The 18,996-nt window shown below is 41.9% G+C and overlaps 1 protein-coding gene across 1 annotated transcript in view; it reads left to right on the top strand.

The window, feature by feature from the left end:
* Positions 1–18,996, top strand: part of BCR (BCR activator of RhoGEF and GTPase) — a 99,819-nt gene that overhangs the window by 2,320 nt on the left and 78,503 nt on the right. The window lies entirely within an intron of this gene.

Here is an 18,996-nt window from a genome sequence, read left to right as displayed (position 1 = left end):
CAGTCTGGATTCCCAGAAGGGTTGATTCAGACTTCTTTTGAGAGGATCAATGGAGTCCCATGTTAATAATTTCTTAAAGTATCAGTCTGAGCACTGAGCTAAAAAGGGGCCAGAACTTCACCAGGTATTCACCATCTGTGGTGAATTCATCACCAGTTTATTCCCTCACTCATATTTATGCACTATGAAGTAGTTAAACTCTACCTTAGAGGTGGTAGTGGGCCGGCAAGCCACAACCCGAGGGTTTTGCCAGAGCTTTACCGATAATGATGCTGCTCCCACAGTCTTGTTTTTTCCTGTGTGTGTTAATTGCAGTGCTAGTTTCTCGTTCTGTCTCGTGTCAGCCTTCAATTAGAGCTGATTGGAGGTGATGATTGTGCAGCTCTGTTCTTGGAGCTTTCTGCTATCGCTGTGTGAAGGAAGAATTTGGAATACCAGGAAGCCCTAAGGGAAAAATTTTAACTAAATTTCAGCAGAATAAAACTTTTCATTTGGGGAAGAATGGGCAATGTTTGAACCTGATTTTATGTAACTCATTCAGGCATGCAGGTGTGTCTGTGAAATCACAGTGAGTTTACAGTTGGAAGAGGTATACAAGGAATTGTATTAATTCAGATGCATTTTTGAATGTATGTGGATGTCTGAACCTATTTAGCAAGGCAAGGCATGTAATGTAAGTAGTATCTTGTGCTAACACCTGTAGTCTACACAGTAAATGAAAATCAAATCCAGGAATGAAGAAAATAGGAATGTTTGTTTTGACAGATTTCTTTAATTATAAATCTGTGATTTCTTTCATGGGTTTTCTTTGTTTCTTTGAATCTCTCATTTTAATAAGGGATTAACATGTTATTTGTCAACAGGACCAAATTCCTGTAGTAGTGGGTGAATTCAGAGGCATGTTAGAGATGTCACTTTCTCAGGTTGTGAGAGTTTGTTCTCTTCTCAGCAGAGTAACAGCTTGAAGGAGATGCCTGGTTTTACTTTCCCTGCTGATTGTTTTTGTCAGCAATACTTTTGGGAGCAGCAATGGAGAGAGAACTCTTCTGTGCTGTGCTGCCATCCTCTTATCCTCTTGTATTATTGGAAGGCTGGACAGTTGTAATGGATGCTCAGTGTACATGGAAGCTCTGCAGCTCCTCACAGTGACTTCTCCCTTATCAGATTGGTTGGACATCTCTGTTTTCTCTCTGGGACTGCTGCATTCTTCCTGGGTTTTAGGGAGAGGCTGAGTCTTGTGCTCATTTGAACTGAGCTCTGCCATCTGTCTCTGCTCTTGTTTACTGATGCTCTTTAGATGACTGGGAAGCCTCCTGGCCATTTCAGTTTTTGCAGAAGGAAATAATGGGGTAAAAATAACAAAGGTGGATAAAGGTTGAAGATAAATTCAGCTTTCAAAAAGCAATAGGTAATTTTTATTTTAAATAATTTACCTGGGATGCAGTGATAAAAAAAAAAAAGGCAGCTGAAAAGGCAGAACACATACAATTCCTGGATGCACTGGAAAGCTTTGTGTCGTGTTCCTAAGGATGACCACACATTGCAGGAAAGGACAGAATGTAACTGATCCACCTTCTGCTTTCCTCAGCACGGGGGGGGTGACATGGCAAGCTTAGCAGGAACTTTCACCAGATGGCTAATCAGTACTGTCTTGCACATTAGCTGGTGGCAACTTTTTACTTAACTGAAAAGGCTTATGCCTTCAGGAGGGCTGTGTTTCTGATTAATTCCTACTGAGCATCATTTTATAGGAATTTTCTTTCCTTCCCGATTGGGATGAATTTTGATCTGAAACCAGTTGGCAGCACGTCCTTTTCATAAAACAAACAAAAGGCCTGAGAGAGCACTGTGTGATTATCTGGCTGGCTCCCATTCCCAGCTCCCCTGCTCTGATGCGGGCTGTTCTCCATCACCACGTGGTACCAAAGCCATTCACAGATCCAGACAGATTTTCCAGCACCTGTGGTTCAGTCGCTGGTTCTGCCAGGCTTCCCTAAAGTTTTGCTTGAATAGAGTGCAAGTTTCAATCACAGGAGGTTCTGGCCAGCCTTCATGTTAATTAGCATCAAGTGGGGTTTATTCAACAGTACTTGACTTCCCTCTGTATTCAGATTGTTGTGTGTTTTCTGGCTTTGCCTTTGATCACTCTTCCCTTAGTAATGTTGAGTGGACAGGTGCAGTGTGAAATTTCCATCTGGATCTGTCCCAGTGCACCTTGAGCTTGGCCAGCAGACACGTGCTGTTCTGTCCAAGTTATTTAATGACTTCACAGTTAAGTGATGTTTTCCTGATTTTGTATTACAAAAAAAGGATGTAACTCTCAAGTGGATGGAGTCTGAGCCAAAATTTGAATCTGGGTTTTCGGAGGTGGATTAACAAAAACCTTAAAGCAGACCAAGGTATAGTAGGCTTTCAGTTTTTTCCAAGGAGCAGCATAAGAACTTCAGGGTTGAGAATTGGTAATAGCTGTACTTTCTATTAAACGTACTTAATGAAACCTGGGCTTGATATTACGGTTAATATTGTATCATTATTTTCCTGAGTGGGAATAGAAAAAAAAAATCACATCTTGACTTTGCATTAAGCTTGAATAGCTTTACTATGCTTGTGAAGAAAGAACAAGATTTTTAAAATTCTGCCTTCTGTTAAACATTAGTTGTAGAAGTAGACATGAGAAAAGCCACTCATTGTGCATTTCTGCTTATGGTGAAGGGGAAAGTTGCACAGTACTGTTATGGAGCAATGAGACTTGCAATGGCCTCAGCTGGGACAGTTTTTAACTAACAGCAGTTTGTTAATGAAGAGCACACTGGAGCTGTTGCTTGGCTTTGGAGCTTGCTGCATAAAATCAGTGTTCTCACTCTGCGTGAAATGATTTTATCTGTCTGCATAATAACATAGAAACTTTCTGGAGTCCACATAAATAATATTTACCTGCCTCCCTCAAGGTGCCCTAGGACTAACTTCTGTTCACGTGAGAAGACTTGGTGGTGCTCTGAGAGAGTCCTGCCAGGCTCTTTCTCTAGACAGCCACCAACCACCACAGTGCTCAATATGAGGTCAGTTTGGGGATATGTGTCATTTAATTCCATTGGAGTGAGGTTTTACTTATTTTAGCCTCTACTAAATGTGGGAGTTCTGAATGTCCCTTTCTGGAGAGCATGGAACATTCCTTATTTTTTAGTGAGTTTAATGTAGGGAAGGGAAAAAGCAGTGGAATTTATGTGAACTGCAAACCTCACAATTCCTATTATGTCAGCAGAAGGCCATTTACAAACTTCTGCTTACCTAGAGCGGTAGGTTCTTCAGTTTTTGTGTGCCTTAAATGCCTGACCAGATAGGCAAGCATCTGAATTTCCTGCTGTTAAGGCAAACTTGACACTACTTGTTTGTAAAGCCCCAAGAAATCATGTAGTGTGTCATCATGGGAGGACCTTATTCTGTACCAGTTTCTGCAAGGGTTTGCTTCCTGAGTTATTGCGTCTTCTGAGATCTTAGTCAAGTTTCTTAACTCTGCACTTCTTCCACCCAGTATTGTATTCTGTGAATTTTAGTTTTGAGATGTAGTTTGAAAAGTTCTTTGCAGGATTTTGCAGACTCGTGAGGTAACATGCCAGTCCTGTTGCTGTTGTTCAGAAGCACAACTTCCCTTTGAGCAGCTGAGGCAGACTTCAGTCCACTCTGTAGAGATTCTTTCTTCTGAGGAGCTGAAATGTAGAACTTTTATAATGTGCAGATTGCTTGTTAATTTTAAGGCGTGCTGGGCCACAGGTTCTACTTTCCATCTGTGACTTACATTGGATCAATAATGCAGTTTAAATTTTCCTGACACTTGTGTAGTTCATTTTGCTATTACTTTTTAAACATGTTTTAATTCTTTCTTGTGATGATCAGTGATTTCTTAGGAGCAATGATGCCAAGATGCTGTTTAAATGCAACCCCCCTGCCTTGCTTATCAGCGTTTTAGTGGCTTTTGAGATTTTGGAGATTATCAGGATGCTTGCACTACCACTCCCCTCTTGTTAGTCTGGTGGAGTGAAGAGCTCCCTCTCTTTCTCTTCCAGATTTCTCTTTCCCTACAGGAGAGTTTAATGGAATCTACAGAGCTGCTTTATGTCCCCAGTGACTGTAGTGGACACTGAAGTGTTTGTTTTGTTCCTTCTTCCACAGAGAGTTGCTGATGTTTACCTCAGGCCTACTAGAAGTAATAGCATGTAGGCAGATTTTATTTTTTCTTTTCTTATGTCCACCCTAGATCAGGTACTTCTGCAGTCACAAAGCACCTGCCTTTGAAATGAGAGTGTAAACCATTCCACATAGTAGTTGTCTGGTACTGGGGAGCCCTGGAGACTGCTGGTGTCCCCTCATCTGCCTGTGAGAAGCTCATTTTCATGGTCCATGACAGGGAGATCAGAGTGGGGCTGCCTTTCCTATGGAGTAAGCAGACAGAGAGCTGTGAATTCTGCAAGTAGTGGGTCAGAAAGCTGCTTGTCCTCCCTGCACTCTTAGCAGCAGGTCCAAAGGGGTGTCTGGCAGTGGAGATGAGCTCACTTTGTGCAGCTGCCACTGCTGCAAGAGGGCTTGTGCCTATGGGAGGCAGGCAGTGGCCTGTGGCTGGGCAGGTGAAATGTATTCCCAGTGCAGGCTTGAAGTTTGGGAGTGGTATAGGAAGCCAGCTAGGGCCAAGCAGCCCCAGAGCCACAGGATATCCATGCTATGCTGAGCACAGACTGCAATGCTGTGCTGGATACAAAACTGTTGGACCCAGGTGATTGCAGCTTGGTGATTTCTCAGAGCCAGGGGCCCGAGCCCTAAAGCTGTGCAGTGACTTTTGAAGTGATTTACTTGTGTGTGTAGGTGATAGACTTTAAAGCAGTGAATTATATTGGTGAATGAAGTGCTTTGGTCCCCTGTGTCTTGTCATCTCTAGCAAAGCTGTTAATGGTTTTAATCTTGAAGATTTTTATTGTTTAGTGTAAATATACATGATCCCATGTATAGACTTCCAGGGTGCAAAACTGGAACATTATACTCTTAATTCTTATAGTTATGCTATCTCAAGCTAATGGTGAGAAAAAGAAAGCTAAGAGCTTGCTAATTTGTGGAACAAATTGCTCTACCATTTTTCCTAAGTGCTTCCATTTGTCTTATATCTCTGGTTTGGATATTTGGATAAAATGCTAAGTACTGTGTTCAGTCACTCCTTCATTGACAGCTTGCTTTTGACTGCCACCAGCCAGTTTCACTGAGACCTAAGCAAAAGTAATAAAATGAGTTGACTGGAATGGCAAGGAGGCATTCTGAGTAACAGATTTAGGATGAAAGAAAAATAAGGTTAAATTAGAAAATTTGCTAAACCTTCAAGTGTGGGTGAGGAAATGCTTATTTTTGACTACTGGGCAGCATACTAGAGCTATATACTGACTCTTAAAAGCAGTGTTGTGTGTGGGAGGTGTGATTTGTAATCCAAATTTGGCTTTGAAGGCTACCTGAAAGACGGGCCAACAAAGGAGGCCTAAGCCTGTGAAGGTTTGGGCCCCAGTAATAGGCTGGAAAGAGTTCTTTTTGCAGTTTAGCAGTTTGCTCTCTAATGCCCTCCCTTGCTCCCCAACCACTTAGGGGCAAACAGCTATCATGCAGAGGCAAGGGGGACCTGTATTTCAGCTTCAAGGAATTTTGGAGGTCAGTCCATAAAGGTTAATGAGGTGAGACTTGGCAAGCTGTTTGAGAATTGCTCCATTTCAATTACCACAGGGAAGCATATTGCTGCTCATGAAAATCAGAGTGTTGATTGGAGGCACAGCTTATCTGGAGCTTGCTTTTCCCCAGAGAAACCAAGACCAGCAGTTTGGGTTTTTTTTTTTTACTGTCTCCTCTTTGATTTGTTCTGCTCAGTCAGATAAGCATGGAAAGAATAATAAGGGTCTGATCCTGTTCTTCCCCTGGTGAAATATAAGTAATCTTATGCTGGCACATGTAGGAAAAGAAATGGTGTTCCAGTCCAAGTTGAATGGCAGATGGAGGGGTAGGCTGCAAGTGACTAGAGAAATGCTGGCATGGATTAGTTTGGGTGAGCTGCATGTGAATGAAGGACTTCCAAAACAGCAATTTGAGTGTCTTGGGTTACAAAACAGGTTTTGGCCAGCTCACTGAGGACAAAGTGGATTGCTTTCCTGATCATATCTTTAAATTACAAGTGATGTGAAAGTAACCATAAGCGGTAGGTAGAACCTTGAATGTTAGTCTGTCCTTCTACTGAGACGGTTTTACAGATTCATAACTTCTCTAATTTTCTTTCAAATTGTATTGTATGTGTTTTAAACAGTAAAAGTGTCCTGTGTAGGACAATTTGTTGTATTTCTGCCACAAAATCTGGCTCAGTTTGCAGATCTGTCTGTTACTAAAACAACAAAGCGTGTCTCCCTCTCCCTGTCTTCTTCCTAAATGCCAAAATGGTATCTCTCAGACCCCTTCTTAACCAGGTTATGGCTCATGGAGTAATCAGATTATTGCAAATGTAATTGGAGTCTCTGCTTTAGAGGAAGCTCTGCCCAAATGTGGCAGCTGGAGTAAAGTTAGTTGCTCATGGCTACATGGATACTCGAGGAGTATGTGTGAGAATCCACAGGGACTGCCCTGTAGGACGAGTGAGTTGTTAAAATTCAGTCTGTTGGTCTATATTACTGAATTGTGCCTGTTGGTATTACAGGCTTCTTGCATAGTTGTTACTTTTTGTTATTTTGCAGTCATTTCACCAATCTCTGTTACTACTGGGTGGGGTGGGTTTTTAAAAATTTTTTTTTTTTATCTTGTAGATGAGAAAGATTATTTCCAGAAGAGTAGATCCACCACAACCTTCTTTCTTTTAAAAATAATACTTCTTTTTTTTTTTAACCCTCAAAATCACCCCATCCTCTTCAGGAGCTTCTGTGCAAATTCTGAAGTATCCAAAATCCACAAATTATTTGCAGATTGGTCTATGACAACAGCTCAGTAGCAACTATGGTAGGCTGCTGTGTATCACACAGTATTATATGAAATCTAAGCAGGCAGCCCTTGCAGGAGGAGTTACTTAATAGTGAGTAACTTGTGTGCTTGGACTCCAGCTCCTCTCTTTGAGGTGTGGAGAAATGCGCCGTGCAGCCTTGGCTCACTGTGTGTGTTTACTTCTTAAGGACTCCAGAATATTCTAAACTGCTCACTGAAATGCAGCTACTTCTCTGATGGGGTATTTACCAGCTAGTCTGTTATCAGCAATTACGTATGCCCTTGGCTGCAGAGAGAAGGAAGGAGTGCCCATTTTGAACCCACAAGATGGGTGAGGCTGGAGCAGGCTGTTGTTAGGAAAGTTTTAAGAAACCCAACACACAAAAAACCACCAAAAAACAAATCCCTCAGTTGCCTACAGTCACATCTGTGTGTTCTTTTGAAATGGGCCAGCAGCTTCCTAGGGTAATCTGTTCTCAAGGAAAATACCTTGTTCCCTGGAGCATCAGGCTCCAGATGTATTTGAGCTGCTAAAAAGTGAATGTAGTTGGTCTGTTGTCACAAGGGAGGTGTCACACACAAACTCAGCACTGATTTGCTGCAGTGCAGTTACATGGCAGGGTCTGAGTCTGACTGCCCAGCCAGGCAGCCCCTGGCTGGGCTCAGGGCATTCCAAAAGAGGTCAGATTATGATGCTTACAGTGAACCAAGGCACAGAACACTTGTTTCTGTGACTCTTAGTCCAGCTGCTTCAGCTCGTAATTCATTGCCTCGTTTTCAGTTCTGCTTCCTGCTAACCTAGAGCTGCTCCGGAAATTTTTTTGTAGTGGCCTGAAGTGACATTATGACATGAAGTTTCAGAAAATAATATGCTCAGAACAGCAGATCACTGTTGGAAGACTTGGATGTGTTTTCCCCTGTCTTTGCCTGTCACTTCTATAAACTGTCCCCTTTGTTTAAATCCTTTTTAGGTAGAACAAGTATGGGACTCTCTTTCCTGGGTAGGACACTTTTGCTTTACACTCTCCTGAGGTGGTCATTGGACCTGTCAGTCTGACAGGGATGAAATCACTGATGATCTGAGAAAACACAATAATGCCTTAATGTTTTTGAGGAAATCATATTATTTGGATGAATAAATTTGTCTTTGCCAGCTGTATCAATAACTTATTTGGATTTCTAGACTAGCCAGCAGAGAATGCCCAGTTGCAAAATTCTACTGCAGTTCTCCCACCTAAGCCTAATTGTGGTAGATACCAAAGCCAGTGCTTAGCTGGGATTGAAGGTGTCTTGAATAGGGGATGGTCATCCTACGCTCCACCAGTGGCTGCAGTGAGGAGAGCACAGCTTACAGTCCATTCCTTGTTTTACTTTTCTTGGTTTTCTTTATTAGAAAGCTGGCGAGTGAAATCTGAATTGCAAGGAGGAAAAATAATCTAACGAGCTGTTAGATGAAAATACTCTTTTTAGCCTGGGGACATACACTGCTTCTCTAGTCCTAGTATTGATCACCTGTGGCTCCTGCTATGGGGTAAATGAGTACTGGGGGCAGAATGTTTTAGGCACATCCAGAGTGTTGTCTCAAATGCTTCCTAAGCTGGAACAAGAACTTCTCAGCTCACATAAGCAAGATCCTTAGTGGCCCTCGAGAGCTGCTTCTGTCTCTGACAGAAAGCTGGTGCACTTAATGTGAACAATACATTGGGCTTAACAGTCACCTGAATAATTGTTTGGGTGAATCTTTTGTTCAGCCTTTTCTCCGTTGGCATCTTTCCCGATGAATTTACTCAGGGGAATGAAGTATACTGAATAACTTATTTGAGTTCTCCATTGTCTGCTCTTGCCCTCTTTCCATGAGACCTGTGACTGTAATGGGCCCAGAGGCAGATGCTGCTCTAGCAGAACTCATGACAAGCATGTGTGTGATCAGGTGAGGGGGCTGGTGTGTGGCAAGGAGACTGTGTTTATTCCTTGAGAATATCCAGAAGAACCAGTGTGTGCTCAGCTCAACAGGAAACCTGGAGACCATTTGTTGTCTTACACTTATTCAACAGGTCATTTTTTTCTGGCAGAAGGGCCATTGGCAGGCCTGGCTGATGGTCCCCATCCTCTTTTCAGATGGTAGGGATCAGGAAAACTCCCTGGTATTCCTTTGGTTTTTCAAGTGGTGTACTGAGCTACAGGCCTGACTGCCTTCTTGAATTGATCTGTCCTGCATGACAGGGTTGAGAGACTGATTGCAATTTTGAGATGCTTTACATGGTCTGGTGCTCTTGCCATTCAGAAGAGGGCTTCATGTGAAAGCAGAAGGTCTCTCATATCTTATGAATTTATATGAGGCCACAGTAAAGGCAATTATTTTCCACTTCCCCTGTTCTTTAGTGGTGTTTTAACACACAATGCAGAGAATGCAGACCTGTCACTGCACCTGTTTAGGCTTTGGAGAGGCACTTGCTCTGTTTGACGTGCTGAATTTCTTGAAGGTCCTCCTGAGCACAGCTGAGCAGTTCCACAAGCCCATAAGCCTTTTCTTTTGTAGTTGTTGAGAAACCACACTGCTTTATATAGAAATATTTACATAGGATTTAAACACTTTGACCCTTCCTAATCCAAATTGATTTTGCAACTTCTGTATGCACTGAGTGAAATATGCTGTCACAGAGCTGAAGTCAACTTGCTCTTACCAGTTTCTCTGTATTGCTAAAAGGGTCAGTGTTCTCAATAGGAAAAAATATCAGGAAAGAAGGTATGCATTTGGAATAAGTAACAAGGAAGGAGCAAGTGAACTGAAAAATTTTTGGTAGATTTTTTTCCTTGGATTATTGTTTTTTGTTTAATAGTTGAACACACCAGTGGCTATGCTTGAGACCTCTAACAGTGTCTTGGGAAAGACATGATTGAGGTCTTGCTGATTTCTTGTGACTATTTTGCTGTGAGTGAAGCTCCACAGCACTAGCTGTTTGTTTCTATGTAACTACCTGAACCAGAATTTCCCAAGATACTTTGATTTTGAAGTTTGAACAGAGCGCTTTTGAGCTCTGACTTCAAAAGCTCTGATAGGGTCTTCACAGGCTTAGATGATAAATGTTTTAAAACTGGCATGCATGCAGGTTGTGCTGTTTCAGTAGCAATACTCATGTGGCTCAGAGCTATGCTGGGCAGGCAGTTCAAAACTGTAATTTTGTTTTGAAGTTTCTTGTACCTCTTGGAGGACTGTGTTAGCTGGCCATATGTGTCTGCCATGCCCCCTGGTTAGGTGCTATGGAAACACTAATGTAATTTGGAAAGCATTTTTACTTCATTTAATAATTCTTTTAGCCATCCTGCATCAGTCATCCTAGAGGGGAAAATGGTCTGACAAAGTGATAAAATGGGTTTTACATCAAAATAAAAAATATGTTCTTTCCAGTTTGCCCAGTCCTCTGAGCAAACTCTCAAAATGCGACTCTCTCAAAATGAATTTTGGTTAGGTAGGGCTTTTTCAGTATTCATGGAGAAAAAAATATGTCTGTTATGTCTCTAGAGTATCTGAGACACCAGCAGAAGGTGCCTTCCTCTGCAGGCAGCTGGGGCTGTGTCACACCCTGCTGTGATGGGGCTGCTCCAGTGGCACTGCCCTGTCCTGTGTGCTCAGCAAACGTGCCCTAGGCCTGACCTTGGCTACCCCAAATTCACTCAGCCTTGAGCACTGACCTATACATAATTTGTTGTGGTCTCTGCTCAAACTGAAACACGTCCTAATGGCATCTAAGCTCTTCTTTGTTCTGTGCTGATAGGTAAACAGAATAAAATTTCTACTGCAGATAAAGGGTTACACATCTTCCTCCAGTCAGTGCAGTGTCCTCCATTCTGAGCATGTTAGAAATCTCAGGATCTCCACTTAAAGCAAAGAAGGAGACCTGATTATTTGTTACGTAAATGTGTTCTGAATATTTATGTGCATGAGAAGAATCTGAAGAGGAAGAATTTTTAACTTGAATATTTTATTCTGTATATAGGTGTTCCAGACTGGTTTCAATGTATGTGCAAATATGCACTGATGCAAAGATACAAGCAAATTTAGAGAGTTCTACCTAGACTTTGTAAGGAACTTTTCCTTGTAATTAGACCAACATCTGGTTCAGGAAGCATTCTGATGCTAAAACTGGTTTTCCCATTAATAGACACTTGCCATGTAGGGCTGATGCACATTGAAACAGGCTTGTTTAATAGTCTTTAATAATTGGTTGCTTTGTGGTTGTGCTTTTTAGTTTGTAAGGAAACGAGTCATTTGCAAGTTTTTTTTTTTTTTCAAACAAATGTAAAGAATGAAAAAGGAACTTAAAAAGAAAAACAGCCTTAGGTTTATAGCAAACTTTTATCGTAATATAGTGATTTGCATAAATAAATTTCCAAGTGTGTTAATGAGGAAATATGCAGCTCAGTCTTTTCAGTTGTTGAAACTCGGGGTTTTAGCTGAATTTTGGTGAGCCCTAGTGTACTGGAATCAAATTTGATGCGTTTCTCCTGGATCACACTTTAGTTAGTAAATTAATTAACTTCCTCTATAGGTATGTGTTTAGAAATTTTGTATCCACGTTTAACTTCTAAGGGAAAATACTGTCAAAAAAAACGGACCCAAAACCAAAACACAGTGGAAAAAACCTGAGTTCTGTTCTGCTGCTGGAGGGCTTGCCCTTTCACTGCTTTCTACAATTCATATGCTTGCTCCCACTATTTCTCTTTTTCTTCTTAATTCTGTGTTCATATTAACTCATTCAGTTTCCTCTTTAAGTAAATAAGCCCAGAATCTGGGGGCTTTGCCTGTGGCTGTGGTTGCTCCTTATGTGTTAATCTCTGGGTTTTCTACTCCTTCCTTTTTTTGGTTTATTTGCTTAAAATTTGAAGCATGAGCTGCCTTGTCTTACAACATGTATCTGTGTATGTCTTCCAGTATTTTTGTATTATGCCCCTTGAGGCTAAATCTTGATTTAAATTGTCTCTGGTGCTAAAGCCTCATGCTGTGACCTGCTGCCCCGTCAGCCGTGCCAACAACTGCTCATTTCTAGCTTCACGCTGAGAACTGAATCAGGGAATTTATTTGTGGCACTTTTGGGGCTTTTGTTTGGTTTTTTCTGAGCCAAAACCAATCAAAGAAAAAAAAAAATCACAAAACTCACCCAACCAAAGCTCAAAGCTCCTCTAAGCATGGATCATAACTATCCTCCTACAGATGTTGCTGGTGGAGCAGTAACTGATGGGGTGGTGTTGGGGCAGAGAGTGTAATGCCATGAAAGATAATTTACACTTCAACCCCTAGTCCCCTGCGACTCCAGGGCTGTTAATTCAACTAACAGTGGTGCATTAATGCTGAGAAGTCTTGTTTAACTTCAGCAATTTCACTTATGACTATCCAGCTGTTCTGGGGTTTCACAAAGAGGTTTGGGGTGTCCTTGGAGGTGGGTAACTCTTCCCTAGGAAGGAAGATGCTTTGCTTCTGTTGCTGGGGGAGTATGAATGAGTAAAAGCTGGCCAAAAGCTTGCAGATATTTAAAATTGTTTTGTAGAATAAATCTAAGTGGAACGCTAGGACTGAAAATGGGAGTATTTACAATAAGTATTTGCAATACTGATGACTCCTGGTCTGTATGAGTGACTCCCCTTCCAGTTGCCTATGTAAGTACTTTGTGGTTTTAATTATTACATCAGCAAATACATTGCCTACTTATGACCAGGAGAAAATGGAAGCAAAAATACAATTACTCGTTTTTACTAAGACTTAAAAAGGTGACCAGCTTCTGCCAAAAGGTTGTTTAGGTCATAAATCATCTGAAAGGAGCACAGGAGGGATGCCAGGTCAGCACAGCTTTTAGAGGTGAGTGGACCTCCTTCAGTAACTTGTGTTTGCTTTGTCTGTGTGTGTGTGTGTGTTCATGAGCTAAGATTTAATGTATTTTTTAATGATGTAATTAAAGTAATGAGACATCTGTAGAATTACATCTTACAACTATGTGAATATTTTCCCTTGATGAGTGTTTTTGGAGTTTTAGAGGTCATTCTTAGGCCTTTCAAAATTTATTTGCTTTGAAATAGAAAATGTCATGTCCTGGCCTAATAGTGCAGCTAAGATTTCTGTCAGATAGTGTGATTTGCTTAAAAAGCTCGGTCTTGCACAAAGAGAGGGCAAGTCACCACCAGGAGAAAATACATGTAGCTTCCAGTATTGAAACATCTTTACAGTTTCTCTGTTCAGTTTTATTTTGAATGCTTACTTGACTCCCAGATAAGACTTCTATTTTTACCTGGCGCTCTGCAGAGATTTGTGAACTCTTCTGACTTAACTCTGCTGAATTCCTGCCTGTGCACCAGCCAGGTGCTACATTTTTGGCTTCCAGCTTCTTTTGCTTTTTCTGTTCTTGTTCAGCCCACAAACATAGGAAAAAAGTGCCCCACCCTGCTGACTCACTGAGGCCAGAACAGTCCCTATATTCCCGAAATAGGATTACTATCTGAGGCACTTTGAGCAACTCAGCAGAGCTGGGTCTGGTTCTCTTCTCTAGAACCTTTTAAAATAGCTGATTTCTTGTTCTTGGCTGTGTGCTCTGCCTCAGCCCCAAGGTGTTTTCCTTAGCTGGTATTCATTTAAAGGGCTTTTAAAACAAATGCAGCTGTTGTAGAAATCAACTTGTATGTAGAATAATCCTTTTAACAGGTTTATTCTGATACTCTGTTGGGTGTTTAAGTGGATTTGACTGCATTGTTTAGTATGTCCTTGAAGATGGCTCCAAATGAAACCTGTCAGTGTGTGTCCTATCTGTGTGTGCATACCAAGTGTGCCTGGGAGATGTCAGCCAGTGCCGTAGGCAGTGGGGAGTTGTTATTTGTAGGGGAAAAGTGGGGGTAGCAAACCATTCCTGCTCTTTAACACTGTGCTGTCTACAGCTCAGTGGCTCAGACAGTGCTGAGAAAGTCTCGTTGCTCTGCCAGGACTCAGCAGCCTGTTACAAGGCAAACTCATATTTTTTTGCCTGTTCTTCTCCTCCTTGCACAGCCTGCAGGTGTCCAGTGGCTCACCCCAGGGGCAGCTCAATGTATCCCTTTAGCTTGGTTTGCTTTGGGAGCAAAGGACTGTGTGAAGGCAAATATCAATTATTAATTCTCAGTTTTAAAAATACACAAAGTGACACACTTTTTGTCTTTGACTGAAGTAAACAGCAGTCTACTTTCTGTCAGCAATGCTGTGCAACCTTGTTGAAATGCCTTGAGTTTTGAGTTCTTGCAGAAAAGTACATCCTGGAAAGGGCAGTATTTGGCAGTGAAATAGTCAGCAAAATGCCTGGAAAAGAACATTACAACCTTGAGCACAGCCCTTTGGAATGTAGCAGGTTCCTGATAAGGCAAAAATTGGGTGGGTGAATGTTTTTCGGAGAAGCAGGCCCGAAGAAAAGAATAGTGTTAAGGATGGTAGGAGTCCTGTGCTTAGAGAGTCCTGGGGTTTGTTCTAATTATATTGAAATATAGTTTTAATAGTATGAAAGTCTGTATGAGACTTGCGATTAGGATCAGTTATCTACTTTTAAAAGGATAATTTGTCATTTTATGTTGCAATGTGCGGAATTGGTGGCTGGCATAAAAAAATGCACGTAAGGATCTTCTACCTCTACATGGAAATGGGGAGGAGAAAACTCAGTCTGAAGTTTTCTGCACAAAAAATAAAGATACACGCTGTTAAAACTGGGGGTTTCTTTCCATATATTCTGTTGCACTGCTGTAATGATATGGGCTTATTTGTTCTTGGGATCTGCAGGTGTTTCAGAATTGTGGGTACATTCCCTGTCCATCCAGGGAAACGGACAGGGGTTTTTTTTGTCCAAGATCATCTATAGATGACCAGTCTGGGATCTTGACCCTGGACTTTAGTTTTGGTTCTAGAACTTAATGCATACATCTCACCCATGATGTGAGGTGGTTTCATCAGTGCTAGGTTGGCTTTGGCCCCTCTCATTTTGCCAGTGGTGGTTAGATCAGAAAGGCTTCACCTTTCTTTTCACTGTTTCTGCTAGAGCACTGCTGTGGATAGGGCCTAAAGGGCCCTGGTTACTTAGCTCCACTGCCTTTTTGTTGGCTTATGCTGCAGTATTTGGATGGTAAAGAACCATACTGGTGACCACATCTTTTATGTAACAAACTGAACAGCTATTTTTTTTAGTTACTAATGCATGTAAATGAACTGAAGCTATACAGTAGTTTGTATCTCATTACCAGGCTCCTTACTGGGGAGCTCTTCTGTCTTTCTTTTTTTCTCCCAACATTTCTATGGCTCTTGGCATGGTAGAATCCAGGGGTCTGACTTTTATTCTCTTACTACAGTGCAAGAGCCACTTCTTTTGACCATAGCTGTTGTTAATTGAATGGTAATTTTCAATACAGAAATTTTATGGTAGGAGAATATTTCAGGGAAGTCCGATCTATTCTCCCACTGGGTTTGCTTAAGAAACCAACCAAGCCTTTAGCTGGCAACAATAAAGGAGACAGGAATTGAAAAAATTCAATTTTTCCTGTGCTACAGGATTGACTGCTAGACTAACCGGCTTTTCTTATTTGCAGTTCTCCAAAGCCAGATCTGTATGGTGGGGGTTTTTTGGGTTGATGTTTGGTTTGGGGTTTTTGTTTGTTTGCTTTGGATTTTTTGTTTGTTTTTTTCATTTGTGTTTTAACTGCTTAGAAAGGTGCATTTCCAGTAAAGTAATTTGTGTTTGAGAATTACTTACTAACCAGTAAGTTCCTGCCAGAACAGTACTCCCCTAAATTTTAAAGCCTTCCAGGTAGGTCTCATTAACATTCTCTTGCAAGATCAGTGAGAAAAGTTGATGTACTCAGCCAAGAATGCAACTGTCTTGTGATCTGTGGTGTATTACCAGGCCTAGAAACTTTGAGTTTCTTCCTTGCAGCAGCTTTGCCCAGGTTTTCACTTATGGTGTAGTTGCTTATTTATACCCTTTGTACCTAGTATTTTTTCCCCAAAACTCCATTATTATGTGCTCTGCTTGTTCTACCTCTTAAGAAAAACTTTAAAATCTGAAGTTGCTGATGCTCGGAATCAGCAGCTCCCTAAACCAGTTCCCGTGGTAAGTCTGTTTACAGTAGTGTCAAGAAATAAGGTGGCAGTGTTCAAAGGAAAAAGAAATAGCCGGCCCTCAGGGAACGTATGGTTTGAGAGGAGCAGTACCTACACAGCTCTCTTGACTCTCCTGAGAACAACCCTCCTGAGCTAAACCCTCTGCATGTGCAGCACCTGTTTGTTCCCCAGCTTGGCCTTTCATCAGCACAGTGGCACAATTTTCTGGAGGGGACTACACCCTTTTGTAGCTGCTGTTGGAAGGGTATCTGCCTTTCCTAATGCAATGAAAGGGACAACTTGGTTTATGCATTGGGAAATTGCTTTTGTCTTCAGTGTTGTTGTCCTTTCTGCCCATCTGCGTGGTCTGAGCTGTCAGATACTGAGCTTAGTGTCTCCTGATGCTTTGCTATGATTTTAGTTGTTGTTTGGTGTGTGTGTTTTTTTTTTTTTTTTTTTTTTTTTTTCACTGCTGAAATATGTTCATGTTGCAGTCCCATGAAGTGATGATTATTTCTGCCTGGGAGCAGAAATGTATCTTCTCCACAAGTGGCTGTGGCCATCTCATATGGTGTTTCCTTCCTTGTTGACAGTTTTTGGTTGTGGTATTTTTCTCCCATCTCAATGCCCTTTACTATTCTGGTATCTGGTGTCTATGTGCCATGCATGATTCAGCTCCATATGTAATTAGTTTCCTCTTTTGTGTTGATTTGTCTATCCTGAACCTAATTAAACCTTAATTGCTCTCTGACACCTGTGTAAGGATTCTTTCTGGCTATGATTTGCTGCTGCACAAACCTGCACTCCCTCATTAGACTAACTTAGCCATACCCTTAGCTAGCTTAAAACCAACTTTAATTTCAGAGTCTTTGTGTTCCTGTCTCAACACTTTGCTTTTTATCTTTCATTTCCCTCCATCCCTTGGCCATCATCTGCTTCTACTGCAATGCACTGTCTCTTTTGGGGCAGCCCCACAATGTGACTGGGAGAGAGGAGGGTGGAAGGTTGCAATTACAGCAGCAGCCTTGGGGAACCCTAGAATCATGTGAATAGGAGCATGTGAACTCTTGGAGGGGGCTAATGGACTTGGCAGAAATGCTTCTGACTCTGCTTCTGCTAAAACAGTTATTCTTTATCCTTCATAGAAAGCACGTGTGTTTGAGTATCAGGTGATGAATGGGAGTCAGGGTGTAGTAAAGAATGTCTGAACAGAGAGCAAAGAGCTTTGGGATATATGAAAAGGTGTTAAAACAGTAAAACTACCCTTTATCTACTCAAAGCCTGTTGTTCTGTTACCCTTAAGCTTTGATAGCTTTGTATTTATTGTCCTCGGGGGTCACCATACTTCTACAAGTTGCAGAAGAGCTGTGCTGAGGAGCAGTAGGGTTATAGGAATACACTGCACCTGAGTTACTCAGTACAACCTTCATCAAGAGGGTTTGTGAGACTGCTGCCAGCACATTTGTAAGCAAGGCTTAAGGAAAGGGCAGTAGTTCTGTGGATTGCATCCTTCTAAATTGCTGCCAGAATCTTTGGGTTTTCTTCATTTTGTTTTTCTTTGGACTACCATTTCCCTGGGACTCGCACATCCAGTACTGAGGTGGTAGGGAGACAATGTCTGCTAATCAACAGCATAACAAAAAAGAGTATCTGAATTCTGTTGGTCTGCTTTTGTCTCTAAAAAACACTGTGGCACCATTTCTAGCTCCAATATACAGCGAGGGGTTTTCCACAACAAGCTGTTGGTGATCCAAAATGGACCAGCTAGAGGGAGGGTAAGTAGCTGTCACAAACCAGGATGAATAGGTTGCTTATCTGATCCATCCTGAAATGTCTAATCTGTCACAGGTGTCAGAATCTGGGTATATGCTGGAGGATAAGCTATATTTATGTAATGTCTTGGAGGGTGTGCAAGAGAGAGGTGAGGCTAAGGGGGGGGGGGAAGAGGTGACATTTAATCCCTTGCTTGCTGAACCCTAAAGGTTTGCTTTGTGCTGATCTGCTCCCCTGCACTTCCCTCCTACTTTAATGGCAGTGTTGAATGACAAATGGAGGCAAAGCAGTGAAAACAGGAAACATAATCCCTTAAAAATAACTGGTGGGAAAGGAGGAAAGAAACTAAATAAAGGAACCCCTGCTTTCATGGGGCAGCTCCACAGAACAGCTAGTTCATGCCAACAAGAAGGAGCTGATATTCTCTGAGGTCACCAGAGAGTCCTTTGAGCTCCTGGAAGGGTGAGGAAGACCTAAAAGCAGGGGAGCTGTGGTCTGCTCTGTGTTGTTTTTGTTATTTGTTTTGGTTTTGTTTCTTTTAAATTTTAAAAGAAGGTTTAGAACCACTTCTCTTGACTGCAGAGTGAGGTTTGGCTGGGATGTGATTTATATTCGCACATTATTGCAGGCTGCAGAGACCCTCAGTTTTCTCTGGCTGGGAGAGGGCAGCCTTGCTTCTGTGTTGCCATGTGGTCACTGAGAGCAGGAGGGGTGCAGGAGGGGTGCAGGAGAGCTGGCTGCAGGAGCTGCATCTGCACAGGGAGGGAGCCATTCGAAGCAGTGAGGGGCTGCTCAGCAGGACCTGTGTTGCCTCAGACTGGTTTTCTCACTTGGCTGTCTCTGGTTCTTGTTTCTGTTATGTAAGAGGGGGTGAGAGTGTCACAGTTTTATTGCACACCCAGCGGAGTCACTGTTTGGAGGGTGGACAGAAAGAGTTCTGGTGGGCAACAAAAATCTCTGTCAATGGAGCATTTTAGGAGGCATCATGTTACTGCTTGGCAATGTTGAAGGCTCAAGATTTCTACATAGCTTGATTAAAGATGGCAGATAGAGACAGTTTACCAGTTCATGTGGTCTATCTTATAGGTCTTTTGATGCCATAGCTTTGGGGGGGTGTTGGATGGAGTGCCATCAGTGGG

Source organism: Lonchura striata, chromosome 18 (genome assembly GCF_046129695.1).
Source record: "Lonchura striata isolate bLonStr1 chromosome 18, bLonStr1.mat, whole genome shotgun sequence".
Taxonomy (NCBI): Eukaryota; Metazoa; Chordata; class Aves; order Passeriformes; family Estrildidae; genus Lonchura; species Lonchura striata.
Note: the sequence above shows the minus strand (reverse complement) of the source record. Positions and strands in the feature narration are given on the sequence as shown.